The following is an 18,483-nucleotide window of genomic DNA, read 5'->3' as shown; positions in this document are numbered from 1 at the left end:
AAACAAACCCATTTCTTACCCCTCCCCCCAACACAAACAAGCAACCCTTTCCTTATCCCTCCAACCCAAACAAACTCTTTCATTATCCACAAATTTAAACACCCAAAACCTAAACTTAAAAAAACTCTTTATCTTAATCACCTCATGTACCCCAATGCTAAATATAACCCCACTCTAACCCTAAACTGAATAATTATAAATACATTTTATTCCAGAACTGTAATCCCGCTCAAGCTTTTAATCCTCTTAACACTCTATGTAGTCTAACTCTGAAATTAACTCCTCTCAAACCTCAAATCTCCCTTTACTATCATTATCGTTGACTCTGCATGCATTCACACAGCTGCACACACTCCCTATACTCAGATTCAAACACAGTACATTACAAGCAGAAATCTGCACATACATATGACCTATGCAATCTCCAGTTAATACATTTATTAAATCCACTTTGTCTACCTGACATTCTTGCATACATTTTCTTGTGCATTGCTTGCTCAATAGAACTCACCCTGTAGGTTGCCTTTACATAAACTAGAATGTGTTTTTCGATGATACATGCCACACAAAACGTTCAGATTAGCTGGCTTTTTGATACATTGATATGTATTAGATACCAATATACCAGCATAGTCTGCAGGTTATGATTCATTTTCTTGTTTGCTACACTTTTTGCGCTGGTGGTGTATTGTCTGTTGTGTCTCTCATAGTAGATGTTACTCAAAACGCTTTTCATAAGGAAAGATCATGTATATTCAATTGTCCATATTCAGTTTTTAGAGGATATAAGTGAAATATTGGCATGGCTATTTACTAAATTAAATGTTCAAAATTATGGCAAACATAGCAAACAAATTTAAGCCCAAAGTAGCAGAACTTGAAAAATTATCCAATCCAGATATGTCTCCAGTTTGGCTACAATGGCTTTAAATGGAAATTATAGTACTAGGGAAACAAATGCCTCGTTTCCACTGAGCGGATCGGTTCGGGTTGGTACACTTTGGAAGGTTTAGAATGGACCAGCCCATTCTGGTGAGCGTTTCCACTGCAAGTCAGACCTTCAGGGCCATGCGGGGTTTAGAAAAAATGCTCTTCCTGTCCACCAATCAATGGATTGTATAGTAGCTCCACCCTAACCGAACCGTTCCATTTCCTATGGCCCTACATCTGAAGCAGGACCCTGAATGGATTGGTACGGTTCGCTTGTATGGACCACTTTCATAATGGAAACACCCAAAATAGCGAACCGTACCGAACTGAACCGAACCGATCCGCTCAGTGGAAACGAGGCATTAGTTGCCATGTTCCCACTGACATCAGCCTACGGGGCTGACCTAAAGCGGCCCGCTGGCTGATGAATGAAAGCTCAATGCTTTTCTATGGGGTTTTAGATGATAAAGAGTCCTAACTACCAAAAAGTGCCTCTAGTCTGGTAGACAGCCACTGATGGAGGTGGAATTAACATTGCAAGATACTTATTGCAGTTAATAACTGCAATAATTACAATGTCAGGGCTAAGGGACATGGGACAGTGCACCCAGACTCCTTCAATGAGCTGAAGTGGTCTGGGTGCCTATAGTGTCCCTTTAAGTTTTAATTCACTCCAATTTCCATTTAAGTATATACCTTGATAGTGAATTCAAAAATTTAGGCCAAACCTAGAGAAAATGAAAACAAATCTGACTTTTGGCCTAAAACTTGAAATGTACTTTCAATTCCAAGCAATTCACACTTTTTTGTGTATAATCCTGGCAGAGTCTGAACTACTAGGATATTGTCTCCACCCTCTCCTTTAAGTTATTTTATTGTTGATTTACATTTGTGCCACTATTTGTATTTCTGCTTCATTAATGTCACACTATTTACACATGTCATTGTTCTTACTGTAGAGACCTACTGTAGAGAAATTATGTTATTAACTGGGGGTATAGCTCAGTGGTAGAGCATTCGACTGCAGATCGAGAGGTCCCTGGTTCAAATCCGGGTGCCCCCTTGTTTTCTTTGTTTACCATCCTTATAACTTGGGCCTTCATATTATATGCAGCCGAGGACGGTTCAGGACCGTCATCGGCATTTTTGCATTGCCGACCGAGGACGGTCCTGAACCGTCCTAACGGTCCAATGTACTTACCCGATCGCCGTCGTTCCCCCGGCGGCGATCGGCGGTGCTCCCGTTGTGGGGAGACTGCCTGCAGCCCAGACAGTCTCCCCATGGCGGATTAGGACCCCTGTGGCCATGTGATCGCCCAACAGGGCGACCACATGGTCACAATAGGTGTCCTAGTCTCTGTCTGCAGGGGGACTGTCTGTGCTGACAGGCAGTCTCCCTGCTTAGTGTAAAATCATAAAAAAAATAAAGTTTAAAGTTAATAAATAAAAATAATAATTATATATGTGTATATATATATATGATATATAGACGTATATTATATATATATAATATACGTCTAAATATCATATATATAATGTCATACTAAGTGTATTTTTATATTAATATGTACATATATTAATATAAAAATACACTTGTAATTAAATTACACACGTGTGTATATATATAATATATATAATAACTATATATATTGTATATATATATATTATAAACTACAAATAATAAGTAATTTAAATTAAACTAAAAAAATTAAAAATAATAATAAAAATTTAAAAAAAAATTATATATCTATACGAAATTTTATTCTAACTGTATTTTGATATTAATATATATTTATATCAAAATACACTTAGAATGAAATTGTATATATATCTATGTATATATAAATAAATAAAAAGAATACGAACTATTCATATGTCCATATTGTCAGGGTACCTGAGGTCTCTACCTTTGAGAAGGGTAGAGACTTAGTTGTTTATCCGTCTAGACACGCCATATCTCCCGTTCCTCGCGGTCCATCCAGTCATTCTAACGCTGGCCGCAAGGGATCCGCTTCCTTTTCTAACATGACGCTCGATACGTGACGTCCTGACGCTATCCCGAGCGACCTGCCACTCTATTGGCTTTATCCTATCAGCACTCAGCTGAGGCGTGTCTACTCTCCGGACTCAGGGTATTTAAGCTTGCTTCACTCGTCAGCTCATTGCCCTGTCGTGGTTCTAGCTTGTCTAGTCACTCAGTGCTCTTGTATTCTAGTATTCTCTTTGGTTTTGACCCGGCTTGTTGTACTATTCTGCTTATCTCTGTTTTCCCTCTGACCCGGCTTGTCTCTCGCTTACCTGTCTTCTCGTTCCCTCGACCTCGGCTTGTCTTTGACCATTCTTTACTGTACTACTTACGTTAGTCCGGCCATTCTAAGGACCGGTATACGTATCTGGCTACTGTTTGTACTCTGCGTGTTGGATCCCTGTCCCGATACTGACATTACGACAGGGCCAATGGATCCTGCAGGTACAAACAGTCAGCTTGGTTCTTCCGACCCCAGGTTTGACGCCATGGAACACAGGATGGATCAGATGGCCCTAGCACTACAGGCACTATTGTCTCGTGCTAGTAACCCACCAGAGGAGACACGTACTCCTTCGATCTCTCCTGTAAGTTCAGGTCTAGAAGTAGCTACTGTTGGTGCTTCTTCTCGTATTACTCCACCAGTACGTTATGGCGGTTCTCCTGAGAAGTGTCGTGGCTTTTTGAACCAGATCAGCATCCATTTCGAATTACAACCCCGCTCCTATCCTACAGATAGAGCGAAGGTTGGATTTATTGTTACGTTACTCATTGAGAAGGCTCTACGATGGGCTAATCCTTTATGGGAGAATGATAATCCGTTAGTCTATAACTATAATGCCTTTGTAGCTGCTTTTAAAAGAACTTTTGACCCCCCTGGTAGGAAGGTCAATGCAGCTAGGTTACTGTTGCGCCTTAGACAGGAAAATCGAACACTTGTGGATTATGCACTAGAGTTCAGATCCTTGGCGGCAGAGGTTAACTGGAACGAACAGGCTTATATAGATGTATTTTTAAATGGGTTGTCAGATGTAATCCTTGACGAGGTTGCTACTAGAGAGCTCCCTGAGAATTTGGAGGATCTAATTTCTTTTATCTCTCGCATTGATGAACGCTTAAGAGAGAGGCAGAACACTCGAGATAGAACTCGTAGACCCCCCTTTAAACTAGCTCCTGCATTTCGAAATTCTGAGATCGAAACCTCACGTTTTCCTGAGCCTATGCAGATAGGTAATACTCACCTCACAGAGGAGGAGAGACAGCACAGGAGAAGGGAGGGTTTATGTATGTACTGTGGAGACAGAGGTCATCTACGCCTAAATTGTCCCAATCGTTCGGGAAACGCTCGCACCTAAGTTTCTCTAGAGGACAGGCCTTGGGTGTATCTATTTTGTCCTCTGTTCACAATTATAAAGATCACAGGCTTCTGCTACCCGTTTCTTTGACTTGGGAGAAGGGAGTAGTAAAAACCATGGCTTTGATTGATTCTGGAGCTGCTGAGAGCTTTATCGATCAAGTTTTTGTTAACAAGCATACTATCCCATCCCAGTTAAGGGAGACACCTCTGGCCGTTGAGGCCATAGATGGTAGACCTTTACTTGAGCCTGTTATTTTCCGTGAGACCATACCTGTTAATTTAACTGTTGGTATCTTGCATGAGGAAGACCTATCCCTGTTGATCATTTCCTCTCCTTCTATTCCCATAGTCCTGGGGTACTCCTGGTTAAAGAGACACAACCCTATCATTAATTTGGAGTTAGGGGAGATAATTTCATGGGGTCAGAGTTGTCAAGAGAAATGTTTGCGGAGGGTCTCGCCCCTTTGTCTGGCGAACACGTCGGCTAACTCCTCTAATCCTACTGAGACTCAAATACCGCCTCAGTACCTGGATTTAAAGGCAGTATTTGATAAAAGGAGAGCCGATACCTTACCTCCACACAGATCCTTTGATTGCAAGATTAACCTACTCCCTGGTACCATGCCTCCCAGGGGACATGTATACCCGTTATCTACTAAAGAGAATTCAGTTCTAGAGGAGTATATTCACGAGAATTTAGACAAGGGATTCATTAGGAGATCCTCCTCCCCTGCCGGGGCTGGATTTTTTTTTGTTAAAAAGAAGGATGGTTCACTTAGGCCTTGTATTGATTATCGAGGTTTAAACAAGATAACCATTAGGAATGCTTATCCCATTCCTTTGATTACCGAACTCTTTGATCGTTTAAAGGGTTCTACCATTTTCACCAAGTTAGATCTCAGAGGGGCATATAACTTGGTGAGAGTCCAGCAGGGACACGAGTGGATGACGGCATTCAATACTCGCTACGGTCACTATGAATATACAGTTATGCCTTTTGGGTTATGTAATGCACCGGCTGTATTCCAGGATCTGATAAATGAGGTTCTTAGGGAATTTCAGCAGGAGTGTGTTATTGTATACCTGGACGATATACTCATACATTCTAGAGAGATTGTGACTCACCACGAACAGGTCAGAAGGGTTTTGCACAAACTTCTTCAACATGGTCTGTACTGCAAATTGGAGAAATGTAGTTTCGATCAATCCCAAGTAAATTTCCTCGGTTATGTGATCTCTGGGGAGGGATTTAAGATGGACCCGGATAAACTCCAGTCCATTCTGGATTGGCCTCTACCCAAGGGTCTCAAGGCCGTTCAGAGATTTATTGGGTTCTCCAATTACTATAGGCGCTTTATTAAAGGTTACTCTTCGATTATTGCGCCTATCACCAATATGACCAAACAGGGGGCTGATACTAAGAATTGGTCTACGGAAGCTCTCCTTGCTTTCAAAACTCTCAAGGAGCTTTTTGCTTCCGCCCCAATTTTGGTTCACCCTAATACCACTCTTCCTTTCCTACTTGAGGTAGACGCCTCGGAGACTGGCGTAGGTGCTATTCTATCCCAAAGGCTAGGTGTGGATAAACCATTACATCCATGTGGATTTTTCTCTAAAAAATTGTCTGGTGCGGAGAGCAGATATGACATTGGGGACAGAGAACTACTAGCTGTTATCAAAGCTTTAAAAGAATGGAGACATTTATTGGAAGGGACATTACATCCTGTTACTATTTTAACGGATCACAAAAACTTGTCCTATATTGGAGAGGCCAAGCGATTGTCTTCCAGGCAAGCTCGTTGGTCGTTATTCCTCACCCATTTCAACTACGTTCTTACTTATAGGCCTGGTTCAAAGAATTCTAAAGCCGATGCCCTATCTCGCCAATATGAACCTTTGGCCTCTTCTGAACCGGTTCTGTCCTCTATTGTACCCCAATGCAACATTATTGCTAACACAAGTCTCAAAATCCATTCTCCGCTGCTTGCCCAGATCTTGAACTTACAGCATCTGGCACCTGGACAGACTCCTGAGGGAAGAAAATTTGTTCCTCCTGAACTCCAACTGGAGCTCTTACAGTGTTTCCACGAAAGCAAGGTGGCTGGCCATCCTGGCATTCGCAAGACTTATTCCCTGATCTCCAAGGATTTCTGGTGGCCTTCCTTACGAAAGGATATTAAGGAGTTTGTCGGGGCTTGCGAGACTTGTACCAGGACTAAACAGCCTCACGCATCTCCCTGTGGTTTGTTGCTCCCCTTGGACATTCCTGAGAAACCATGGTCCTGTTTGGCCATGGACTTTATTGTGGATTTACCTGCCTCCAAGAGACAGACTGTTATTCTCACGGTGGTGGATAGGTTCACTAAGATGGCTCATTTTGTACCGTTGCCTAAACTTCCCTCGTCTCCTGAATTGGCGGAGATTTTTGCGAGAGAGGTTTTTCGCTTACATGGGATACCTTCTGAAATCGTTTCTGATAGAGGCTCTCAATTTGTCTCACGATTCTGGAGATCCTTCTGTTCCCAATTAGGCATCAAATTGAACTTTTCCTCTGCATATCACCCTCAGTCTAACGGAGCCGCTGAGCGTACTAATCAAAAGATTGAACAATATCTGCGCTGCTTTGTTTCCGAACACCAGGATGATTGGGTCGGTTTGATTCCTTGGGCAGAGTTCGCACACAATAATCTCGTTTGTGATTCTACTCGTTCCAGCCCCTTCTTCATGAACTATGGCTTTCATCCCTCCATTTTTCCTTCGGTCTCTTCTTCCCAAGGAGTACCGTCGGTTGATGATCATGTCGCCAATCTGAAGAAGTTGTGGGATCAGACTCGTCAGATTCTCCTGCATAATTCTATGTTGTTCAAAAAACACGCTGATAAACACAGAAGGGCGGCTCCAGTTTTTGTCCCTGGGGATAGAGTATGGCTGAGTACTAGGAACATTCGTTTAAAAGTTCCCTCTATGAAATTTGCGCCTCGGTACATAGGCCCTTACAGGGTTTTGTCTCGTATCAACCCGGTTGCGTATCGCCTAGCTCTGCCGTCGGCCTTACGCATTCCCAACTCGTTTCATGTGTCCTTGCTGAAACCACTGATTTGCAACAGATTCTCCTCTGCGGTTTCCTCACCTCGTTCTGTTCAGGTGGACGGTCAGGAGGAGTACGAGGTTAACTCCATTATCAATTCCCGATTGTCCCGGGGAAAATTACAGTATCTGGTCAACTGGAAGGGATATGGTCCTGAGGAGAGGAGTTGGGTACCTCAGGAGGACGTCCATGCTCCTCGTCTCCGCAGGGCGTTTCACTCCCGCTTCCCATCTCGTCCCGGTTCCTTCCGCCCGGTGGGCGTATCTGAGAGGGGGGGTACTGTCAGGGTACCTGAGGTCTCTACCTTTGAGAAGGGTAGAGACTTAGTTGTTTATCCGTCTAGACACGCCATATCTCCCGTTCCTCGCGGTCCATCCAGTCATTCTAACGCTGGCCGCAAGGGATCCGCTTCCTTTTCTAACATGACGCTCGATACGTGACGTCCTGACGCTATCCCGAGCGACCTGCCACTCTATTGGCTTTATCCTATCAGCACTCAGCTGAGGCGTGTCTACTCTCCGGACTCAGGGTATTTAAGCTTGCTTCACTCGTCAGCTCATTGCCCTGTCGTGGTTCTAGCTTGTCTAGTCACTCAGTGCTCTTGTATTCTAGTATTCTCTTTGGTTTTGACCCGGCTTGTTGTACTATTCTGCTTATCTCTGTTTTCCCTCTGACCCGGCTTGTCTCTCGCTTACCTGTCTTCTCGTTCCCTCGACCTCGGCTTGTCTTTGACCATTCTTTACTGTACTACTTACGTTAGTCCGGCCATTCTAAGGACCGGTATACGTATCTGGCTACTGTTTGTACTCTGCGTGTTGGATCCCTGTCCCGATCCTGACACATATACAAAATTACATAAATAATTATATAAATATACACGTAGACTTCAAATATATAAATATGCATATATATTTAAATTCTACGTGCGTATTTATGTAATATTTTTACATAATTAAGTTATTTTATTGATTGCAATTTAAGGGACCTGCCTGCCAACCCAGGCCGAAAGTCCAGAGAATTTAATTTGCTATCACTGTATTTTACCCTGTAACGTTCTGCGACACCCTAAAACCTGTACATGGGGGGTACTGTTTTACTCGGGAGACTTCGCTGAACACAAATATTAGTGATTCAAAACAGTAAAACATATCACAGCGATGATATTGTCAGTGAAAGTGACTTTTTTTGCATTTTTCACACACAAACAGCACTTTTACTGATGATATAATTGTTGTGATACATTTTCCAGTTTTGAAACACTAATATTTGTGTTCAGCAAAGTCTCCTGGGTATAACAGTACCCCCCATGTACAGGTTTTATAGCGTTTTTGAAAGTTACAGGGTCAAATATATGGGTCATATTTTTACATTGAAAATGGCCAGGTTGGTTATGTTGCCTTTGAGAGCGTATGGTAGCCCAGGAATGAGAATTACCCTCATGATGGCATACCATTTGCAAAAGAAGACAACCCAAGGTATTGCAAATGGGGTATGTCCAGTCTTTTTTAGTAACCACTTAGTCACAAACACTGGCCAAAATTAGCGTTCAATTTAGGTTTTTACTTTTTTCACACACAAACAAATATGAACGCTAACTTTGGCCAGTGTTTGCGACTAAGTGGCTACTAAAAAAGTCTGGACATACCCCATATTGAATACCCTGGGTTGTCTACTTTAAAAAATATATGTACATGTGGGGTGTTATTTAGCGATTTATGACAGATAATAGTGTTACAATGTCACTATTGATACATTTTAAAAATATAGGTTTTGAAACCGCAATATCCTACTTGTACCTATAGCCCTATAACATGCAAAAAAATAGCAAAAAGCATGTAAACACTGGGTATTTTTAAACTCAGGACAAAATTTTGAATCTATTTAGCAGTTTTTTTCATTCGCTTTTGTAGATGAGTAAAAGATTTTTTACATAAAAGTCAAAAAACATGTATTTTTTTAAATTTTTCATCATATTTTTTCATTTTTGAAAAATTAAATTACATGAGATTATATAAATAATGGTATGTAAAGAAAGCCCCTTTTGTCCTGAAAAAAACAATATATAATTTGTATGGGAACAGTAAATGAGAGAGCGGAAAATTACAGCTAAATACAACCACCACAAAAGTGTCAAAAAGATGCCTGGTCGCAAATGTACAACATCGCAAAAAAAGTCCGGTCCTTAAGGGGTTAAAGAAATACCATGTATTCTTAATGCTATAGTTTCCTGCTACCTATCTTGATGCCCCTCCCCGTGAGGATTCAAAAAGGTGAGATTTACTTAGCTTTCAGCCCTCTCGGAGATGCCGTCCCACCATTGTTGCTGAGATCATCGAGATTGATGATCTCAGCTAATCCAATGCTTCCTCATAGGGAAGCATTGGGAGGTTTACGTGCATGCCGGCAAAATGTCTCATTGAGCCAATCAAATACTGCTCTACAAGCAATATTTGATCTATAACTTATGCCTCGTTTCCACTGAGCGGATCAGTTCGGGTCGGTTCGGTACGCTATTTTGAGTGTTTCCATTATGAAAGTGGCCCATACAACCGAACCAAACCGCACCATTCATGGTCCCCCTTCAGATGTAGGGCCATAGGAAATGGTACGGTACGGTTAGGGCGGAGCTACTGGTGTCACACAATACATTCCACTGATTGGCGGACAGAAAAATGTCAAAGCTCACGTCAAAGGCAAGCGCGAAACAAACACCACGTCGCCGTTTAGTCCAGATAATAGGAGAAGGATGCCTGCAAACAACAGCAAGGTCTGGTCGGCTCAGGAACTATCCACTTTCCTAACTATAATTGGCGATAGCGTTATTCAGAGTGAACTTGATGGATCAGTGAGAAATGAAAAGGTGTCTAAAGATATTTCTCAGCGGATGGCAGCTGAGGGATTTGAACGGACATCGGGTCAGTGTAGGGCAAAGCTTAAAAAGCTGAAAGGCCAATATAAAAAAATTAAGGATACCAACAGCCGTAGTGGAAACAGTCGAAGTACTTGGAAGTGGTACGACGCCATGGATGCCATTTACGGTCATAGGCCGGCAAACCAAGGCAGGGAGGGAGGTCTGGACTCTGCATCTACACTTCTCGAATCCATGATAGAACCCGTTGGTAAGATTTTTTTTTTCCTAACCATTTCCTAACCATTTATAAGTTCACTGCACAAAACCATTAACTATTTGCACCAAAAAACACATTTTATTTGTACAGTGTACTGAACTATTGATCTGTGCATTTTCAGATACAGTTGAAGGACTCTCCAATGATACCTCAAGCTTTTCTTATGTTTCTGACGATGGTCCATCAACGTCGTTCAGCAGCACCAGTAAGATGACGTCAACACCGAGCCAACCACAGAGTATGCCCAATGCACCCCGGCACACTGGTAAGACATGATGTTCAGAGTGAAAATTGTAATTGTGCATTTTCCTAACTTTTAATTCACAGCAAACTGTGAACTCACTCAAAATGCTTCTATATGTAGTTTGTTTGCATAATTAAATCCATAATCATAATTGTACATTGTCTGTATATACTGCTATTTAAATTTCATTGTATTTTGAGCTTATCTTAAGTATATTGTGTTTATTTTACTTTGTGCTTATACTGTTCTCATGTGTTACATCTTTTCCTTATTTACATTATGTTAAATAATATATATCCACCTGTTTTTTGTACCAATTGCTACAAAAAAAAAACGCTATTATGGTCTTTTGTATATTCCAGGTGATAGGAGACGGTTTCAGCTGTATTTGCTCACAGTCATGGAGGATATGCGGGCAGCAGAGGAAAGGCAGCAGGAAAGGATGGAGAACCTTTCTGAGCGGCGCTTTCAGGCACTGCGTCAGGATGCCCAGGAAGCGAGGCGCCAGGAGGCAGAAATCGCCCGGCAGCAGATTGAGCAGTTGGCTACCTTCAACCAGGCCTTCCTTGGCGTCCTTGGGCAGCTTGTTCAAGTGCTGGGAGGCAGTCGTGATCCCAGGTCACCGCCCAGGCAGTAGTGCCTTTCAGCTAGCACAGGACCTGTACACTTTTTTTATTTTTATTTTTTGATAAATATATTTATATTTGTTTTTTGTAAAAAAGGTTTATTTGTAAATATATTTTTTTACTCTGTACTTGTAAGTATATTTTGAAAGATCACTTTTTTAGTTGAATAAAAAACAGGAGAGACTTTTTGTGTGTGTCTGATTAAATGTAAAACTTTCTTAAAACTTTCTTAAAACTTTAATAAAACCGTAATAAAACATTAATAAAACCAGGGTAAGAAATTAAATGTTGAGGTGCCGCATGAGAGCCTGACGTATTCCACTGCACTCTTATTCGCTATCCTGTGTAATTACCCGTCCTGGCTCTTCTGCAGACGTATTCCAATCCTGGTGGAAGTCTTCTCCATGTCTTTCACAAAGATTGTGAAGAGCACAGCAAGTAAGCACCATGGATTTGACAAGTGCAATGTCACTGTCATTCCTCTTCATAAGACAACGCCACCTACCCTTAAGTCTTCCGAATGCATTTTCAACTACGACCCGTGTCCTGGATGTTTTCTTGTTGTAGGTTTGTTGTTCTGGTGTCAGGCGGCCATTGTCAGGAAATTTCAGGAGCCAATTTTGTAAAGGGTAGGCAGAGTCCCCGAGCACATAATAGCCAACATTCACCCCCCAATGTTCTTAGTGCAAACAGGATACAGGCCTCCCTGGCCAACCCAATCCCAAAATGTGGACAGTCGTAGAACCCGAGCATCATGCAAGCTCCCAGGCTTTCCTACGTTCACACTCCAGAATAGTCCTTTTCCATCCACTACTCCTTGGAGGATGATGGAATGCCAGCCTTTTCTGTTTAAGTAGTCAGTGTGGTATTCTTGTGGTGCTATTATTGGTATGTGTGACCCATCAATAGCACCAACACACTGTGGAAGGCCCCACCTGTTCTCAAAGTAGTCAGCCATGTCTTTAAGCTTTTGCCAGTCCGGAAAATGAATAATTTCAGGAGCTAGCAATGTGCATACAGCCTTACAGAAGTCCTGCACACACCGGTACACTGATGATTTACTGACACCAAAAAGATGACCTATACTTCTGTATTCACTGTTGGTAGTCAGCTTCCACAGTGCAATAGCAACTCTTTTCCTCACAGGCAAACAGGCTCTGAAGTTGGTGGTTTGCTTCTCCATCGCTGGACGTAGCTTTGCACAAAGGTATAAAAATGTTTCCTCCGACATTCTGAAATCGTGCACCCACTGTGTGTGTGTGAATCCAGGGACGGTCACATCCCACCACTCATTGGCGCGGCGGAAGCCCAAATGACTGGTCGGCAGCGCTGTTTTGACAAAAGGAGAAGCATCTAAAAAAAAAAAAAAGAAAAGGACAGATGTTACCATATCACTAATAATACAACATAAAATACTTTACACGGACAGATAGCATCATGTATAAAAGCGAGCAACATAAATAACATAAGGAGTATTTATGTATAAGGTGTAATTCTTGATTTTTACATATGTGTGCAACATGTATGCTGTTAAATACATAATGTATATCCTTCCCATCTTATATTCGATTTTTTACATATTCTGTATTATTTTTATTATTTTTATTTTTTAATACGTGTAGAACTACATGACAAATGGCATAAAGTTGCTTACACTATAGCGCTGCCGTCTTTGTCTTTGCCGCACAAAGGTGTACTTCTCCTCCCGGCTCAAGACCCAAGCCATAAGTTTTCTTCTCTTTTCTGCTGTGTTTCTCTTCGCTGCTCGCAACCTTCTCTCATAAAGTGCAGCATGTACTTTGATTTCAAAGAACCAAAAGCCAAATAGAGCAAAGACGAGCTGCTGGATGACCTCCATTATTGTTATTTGTAGCGTCACGTATGTTGTCGCTCTAGTGTGACGCCACACTAGGCATTTGGCGTAAACCACGCAAGCCCGCAGGCGTTCCAACTTGCAGTGGAAACGCTCGCCGGAATAGGCCGGACCATTCAAAACCTTCCAAACTGTACCGACCCGAACCGATCCGCTCAGTGGAAACGAGGCATTAGACTCCTAGTAGAGGAAGTACCTCTAGTGGTCTGTCTTCCTGACAGCCACTGGATGAGTGTTAACCCTGTAATGTAAACATTGTCTTTCCTACAGTAACGGCAATATTTTACATTACAGGCTTGAAAAGAGAGGGACACTGCACCTAGACCACTTCATTGAGATGAAGTGGTCCTGGTGCCTTTAGTTTCCCTTTGTCATAAATGAAATGGGAATTTTTGTAGATAAATCATTTGAAAACTTTTTCTAATAGCATTGAATCAAAACAATATCCAAGGCGTTCACTCCAAATGGAAGTGAATGTCTAGGAATAGGTACAACTTAGGTTAGATAAGTAGCTTACATGCCAAGAAATATAGTAAAAACCTTGATTAGTCCATAATGCATAGAGGTACTATTCACAGTGAAAGGGTCCCAAATAGGAACACAGTATATATGTATATTAGGTATAGGGAAACACCATAGGGTGCAGACAGACATTCCACTATAGAGGCACATAAGTGGTGATAAGGAAGGGGGAAAGTGGTCTAAATTCCAACACAGAGAGCAGGTGGAGAAAAAAAAACAACCCTAGATGTCTACTAATTGAAGATTAATCAGGATCAAAGCAGAAGGGAGGTATCTCCAGGCTATTGTAGCAACCACTATTCCATTCCCACCATACCACACAGCCATTAAACTAGCATCTGCCCCTAATACCTCAGCACCGCACAAAGCTAGTTCCTACCTGAACCAAAGACCCTATAACAACTCAAGTTAGAAAAGTAGCTTACATGCCAAGAAATATAGTAAAAATCTGTATAAGTCTATAAGGCATAGAGCTACCATTCACAGTAAAAGGGTCCCAAATAGGAACAGAGTATATATGTATAGCTAGCTGTCTATGCCCCCCCCCCCCCCTACGGCAACCCTCCAGCCCAAAGTATATAGTATACAAACACTATATATAGAGATATCTCTATATATAGTGTTTGTACACAAACACACACATTGAAAAATTGTTAAACACACACACACACACACACTGCCTATTTCTATCTATTACTATCTGTTTCTGTATATAAAAAAACATACAATTTTATGAAACCCCAAAAAGTACCTTACAAACACACAAAACCCCACACAAGTCACATCCCCTGATAGCCCCGATCTGAGTGAACACCATATCCAAAAATCACCCTGATCAGTTCAGGGGTTCAGGAATTTCCTTGTAGTCATAGTTTTGACCAACCACAAGCATGGCCACATGCCCAAAACAGTTCCAGGGAAATCAGTGCTAACAGTCGTTCAAGTTCGGTAGTCTTTTACAGGTTTCCCTGCAGGGCACATAGTCTGTGGGCAGGAGGCTGGCAAGCAGGCTCCTCCAGGAGATCGTGGCAAACTCAGGAGATGCAGCAGGCTAGGTCAGGGAAAGGAAGCAATGTTTCACGCTGTAAACCAGCTCCCTGGACAACACGAGGGTAGGTCTTTGAGGGCTAATATTTAGTTGGTTCTTGCTGCGTTCGCCGGCCTGAAGTGGGTCCGTCGCATCCGCCAGATTTGGGCCTACTTCAGGACCGGAGCCAAGGCACTGCGTTGGGTCTTTTTTGATAAGCGCTGGGGTGGAATTCCTCTTTTTTCAACTTATTTATGTAGGTCCCTGGACTATTCTTCTATTTTAGTCACCCTGTGCCCATTATAGGTGCAGGGTGTGTGTAAAATATTTAGTGTTAAATGTTTTGTCTGCTCTCCTGTCATGCTGAGGATTGCTACCAACTAGGTGGATTTGGCTATGGAGCCTGTATAGCTCCATCTGTTGGTAGCAACAGCAATATGGAATACCTGCAGGCCCGGACTGGCAAATGACCGGTGGGCCACGATGGCTATGGGTTGTGGCCGGCAGGGGAGGTCACAGGATCTCCCTGGCCGTCCATGCAGGGCCCGCACTATCCGAGCGCCGGCCCTGATGTATTCCATGACGAGCCGGTGGTGAGATCAAAGATCTACCTCAATGGCCCACAGGCAGTGAAATGTGGCCGCTGGCTGGGGAAGGAGACAGGAGAGGAGCGGGAGGAGCTCTATGTTGCAGCACCACTGGGTTCCTCTTGCGAGATTCGGAGCGTTGCAATGGCAACCCTCCGGTCTCACGCAGGCTAGAGTTCACCCACCACTAGGACCACCAGGGATTGCAGCAAGGTCCTCCCTCCCAGGCATAAGGTAAGACGGGAGGGGGGATACAATGCTTGTTTTTTTTAAAGGAACACTATAGTCACCTAAATTACTTGAGCTAAATAAAGGTTTTTTAGTGTATAGATCATTCCCCTGCAATTTCACTGCTCAATTCACTGTCATTTAGGAGTTAAATCACTTTGTTTCTGTTTATGCAGCCCTAGCCACACCTCCCCTGGCTATGATTGACAGAGCCTGCGTGGAAAAAAAAAAAAAACTGGTTTCACTTTCAAACAGATGTAATTTACCTTAAATAATTGTATCTCAATCTCTAAATTGAACTTTAATCACATACAGGAGGCTCTTGCAGGGTCTAGCAAGCTATTAACATAGCAGGGGATAAGAAAATCTTAGTTAAACAGAACTTGCAATAAAGAAAGCCTAAATAGGGCTCTCTTTACAGGTAGTGTTTATGGAAGGCGATGCAAGTCACATGCAGGGAGGTGTGACTAGGGTTCATAAACAAAGGGATTTAACTCCTAAATGGCAGAGGATTGAGCAGTGAGGCTGCAGGGGCATGATCTATACACCACAACTGCTTCATTAAGCTAAAGTTGTTCAGGTGACTATAGTGTCCCTTTAATTAAAAAAAAAGAAATACATATATTGACATTAACCTGGCTCCCCCCAACACACAATCCCTCGAAAAACATATTCACACACACACACAGCACTCTCTCTCTCTCACACACACACACACACTGCACCCTCACACACACACAGCATCCCCTCTCTAACACATCCCCTCTCTAACCCCTACGGTTGGTCACTGTAAGCAGAGCTGAAGCGGAATAGGCAAAGGGGGCGATACCTGTCTGGAAGAAGGGCTGCAGCGTAATAGGCAGAGGGGACGATACCTGCCTGGAAGGAGAGCTGCAGCCTGGTTAGGTGGAAAAAGCTCCAGAAGGACCCCAGTCAAGCTGCGGCAACTGGGGCAGAAGTGCTTGAAGTTTCCCGGTTTCAGCTAGGAAATGAGCTTGGCGAAGGTATCCAGCCGTGGTACAGGGAGCTCAGTTTTTCCTTTTGCCATATTCTAAGATCAATTACCTGAGTTAGAGATGAGCACAGTCTAACCATACAGGGTTACTTGCTAAAGTAAGAATTGTCAGGACTTCAAAGTGAATTTGAAATTCCAAAATAACCAAACTGAAACAGAATTGACAAGGATAATAATTTTAACTAAGCTTTTTTTGCCCATTTTTTAAAATTTACCTTTCCATTAACTTTTAACATTAACTTTAGTGCATAACAATGTAAATTAGTTGTTCGCTAAAGTAAGACTTACCGTAAATTTGAAATGAATTTACATTTAAAGTCCAAATAGGCGAACTGGAAATAATCTCCAAGTCAGCTATGTGGGATATTTATCTATCAGGGTTATTCACTACAGTGAAAAGTGAAGGTGAATTCAAAGTGAATTTAAAATTTAAAGGGACACTATAGGCACCAGGACCACTTCATCTCATTAAAGTGGTTTGGGTGCAATGTTTTTGAGAAACTGCAAGAATTACATTGCAGGACTAAGACTGCCACTAGTGGTTGTCAATCAGACAGCCACTAGAAGCACATCCAGGTGGTTAAGCGAGTTTTGGTTGGCTAACTGACACGGGACGTCCTCAAGTTGTGCATTAGGACATACGGGAGGGCATAATGCGTTTGCTGTAATCTGGTAAGTGTTAAAAGGGTTAATTAACCCTTGCAGTGACTTACACTATAGAATCCCATTAAGGTCAAAATAGCTGATCTGGAATAGTCATGTCCCCCTCCCACAGGTTACCTCCCTCGGCGCTGGTAACCTGTCCACCCCTTGCTGACGTCAGCTCCCAAGTGGAGCCGAATGAGCATGCGCGGCCAGAGCCACACGCATTCAAATCCGCCCATAGGAAAGCATTAGGATCTGATATGAAGCTGGACTCATTTCAGTGGGATTTTCTCACTGAGAATCTGAAAATCATGGAAAAATCATGGAAACTGGATACAGTTACAGATGCAGAGTTAAAACGAAACTAGATGAGACTCAAACCTCATTGAACTGAAGTGGTCTGGGTGCCTATTAATGTCCTTTAAATGTGAAAATCATTCATTTTAAAAGAACCCCATCTACTATCTACCCCTTTCTACAAATTAGATTATTTTGTGTTTGATCATAAACCCACGGAGATAAACTAGCTAAAATCCACATAAAGGGGGCACCCGGATTTGAACCAGGGACCTCTCGATCTGCAGTCGAATGCTCTACCACTGAGCTATACCCCCTGCTCCATGCATATACGTATAAAAGACATCACTGCATCCGGATTTGTTTTTTTTTCTTCAAGACTGTACTTTAGTTCGCTAGGTTTATAGTTTTTTACTAATGAAAAGTGGCATTATATAAACATTTCTCTTTGCTACAAAGCAACTTATGTATCTGGCTTATACAACCACACAAACCTTTTAATACAGACAACTCTGTTTTTTGTTACCCAAATAAAATAAGGGCTTAGGTAAGTGTGCTTTTCCCTGAACAGCACATTGGCCATGGGTTGCTCAATAGTTCTATCAACCTACCTTAACTAGCTATATACCCTGTGAGACCTGAAAGTGTCAATGCAAATAGCATTGATTAAATTAAACCTCAAGGTGCTTTTGCTTAAAATGTTTGCTCAGTATTTAAATGACAAGAGATGAAAAGCGAAATCTATAGTTAATTATCTAGTTTTATTTCAGAAGGGAACTATTTATATGAGTAAGGGGGAAATAAAAAAAAAATATTGAAGGGGGCACCCGGATTTGAACCAGGGACCTCTCGATCTGCAGTCGAATGCTCTACCACTGAGCTATACCCCC

At 42.2% G+C, this 18,483-nt stretch overlaps 3 non-coding genes across 3 annotated transcripts; 1 reads left to right on the top strand and 2 right to left on the bottom strand.

The window, feature by feature from the left end:
- The first annotated feature begins 1,921 nt into the window (after positions 1–1,921).
- Positions 1,922–1,993, top strand: TRNAC-GCA (transfer RNA cysteine (anticodon GCA)). The gene has a single exon. It is a non-coding gene; the product is annotated as a tRNA-Cys (tRNA).
- A 15,845-nt stretch (positions 1,994–17,838) lies between these two features.
- Positions 17,839–17,910, bottom strand: TRNAC-GCA (transfer RNA cysteine (anticodon GCA)). The gene has a single exon. It is a non-coding gene; the product is annotated as a tRNA-Cys (tRNA).
- Positions 17,911–18,411: 501 nt separating this feature from the next.
- TRNAC-GCA (transfer RNA cysteine (anticodon GCA)) lies at positions 18,412–18,483 on the bottom strand. Its single transcript has one exon. It is a non-coding gene; the product is annotated as a tRNA-Cys (tRNA).

The sequence above is a fragment of the Pelobates fuscus genome, chromosome 6, assembly GCF_036172605.1.
Source record: "Pelobates fuscus isolate aPelFus1 chromosome 6, aPelFus1.pri, whole genome shotgun sequence".
Classification (NCBI taxonomy): Eukaryota; Metazoa; Chordata; class Amphibia; order Anura; family Pelobatidae; genus Pelobates; species Pelobates fuscus.
Note: the sequence above shows the minus strand (reverse complement) of the source record. Positions and strands in the feature narration are given on the sequence as shown.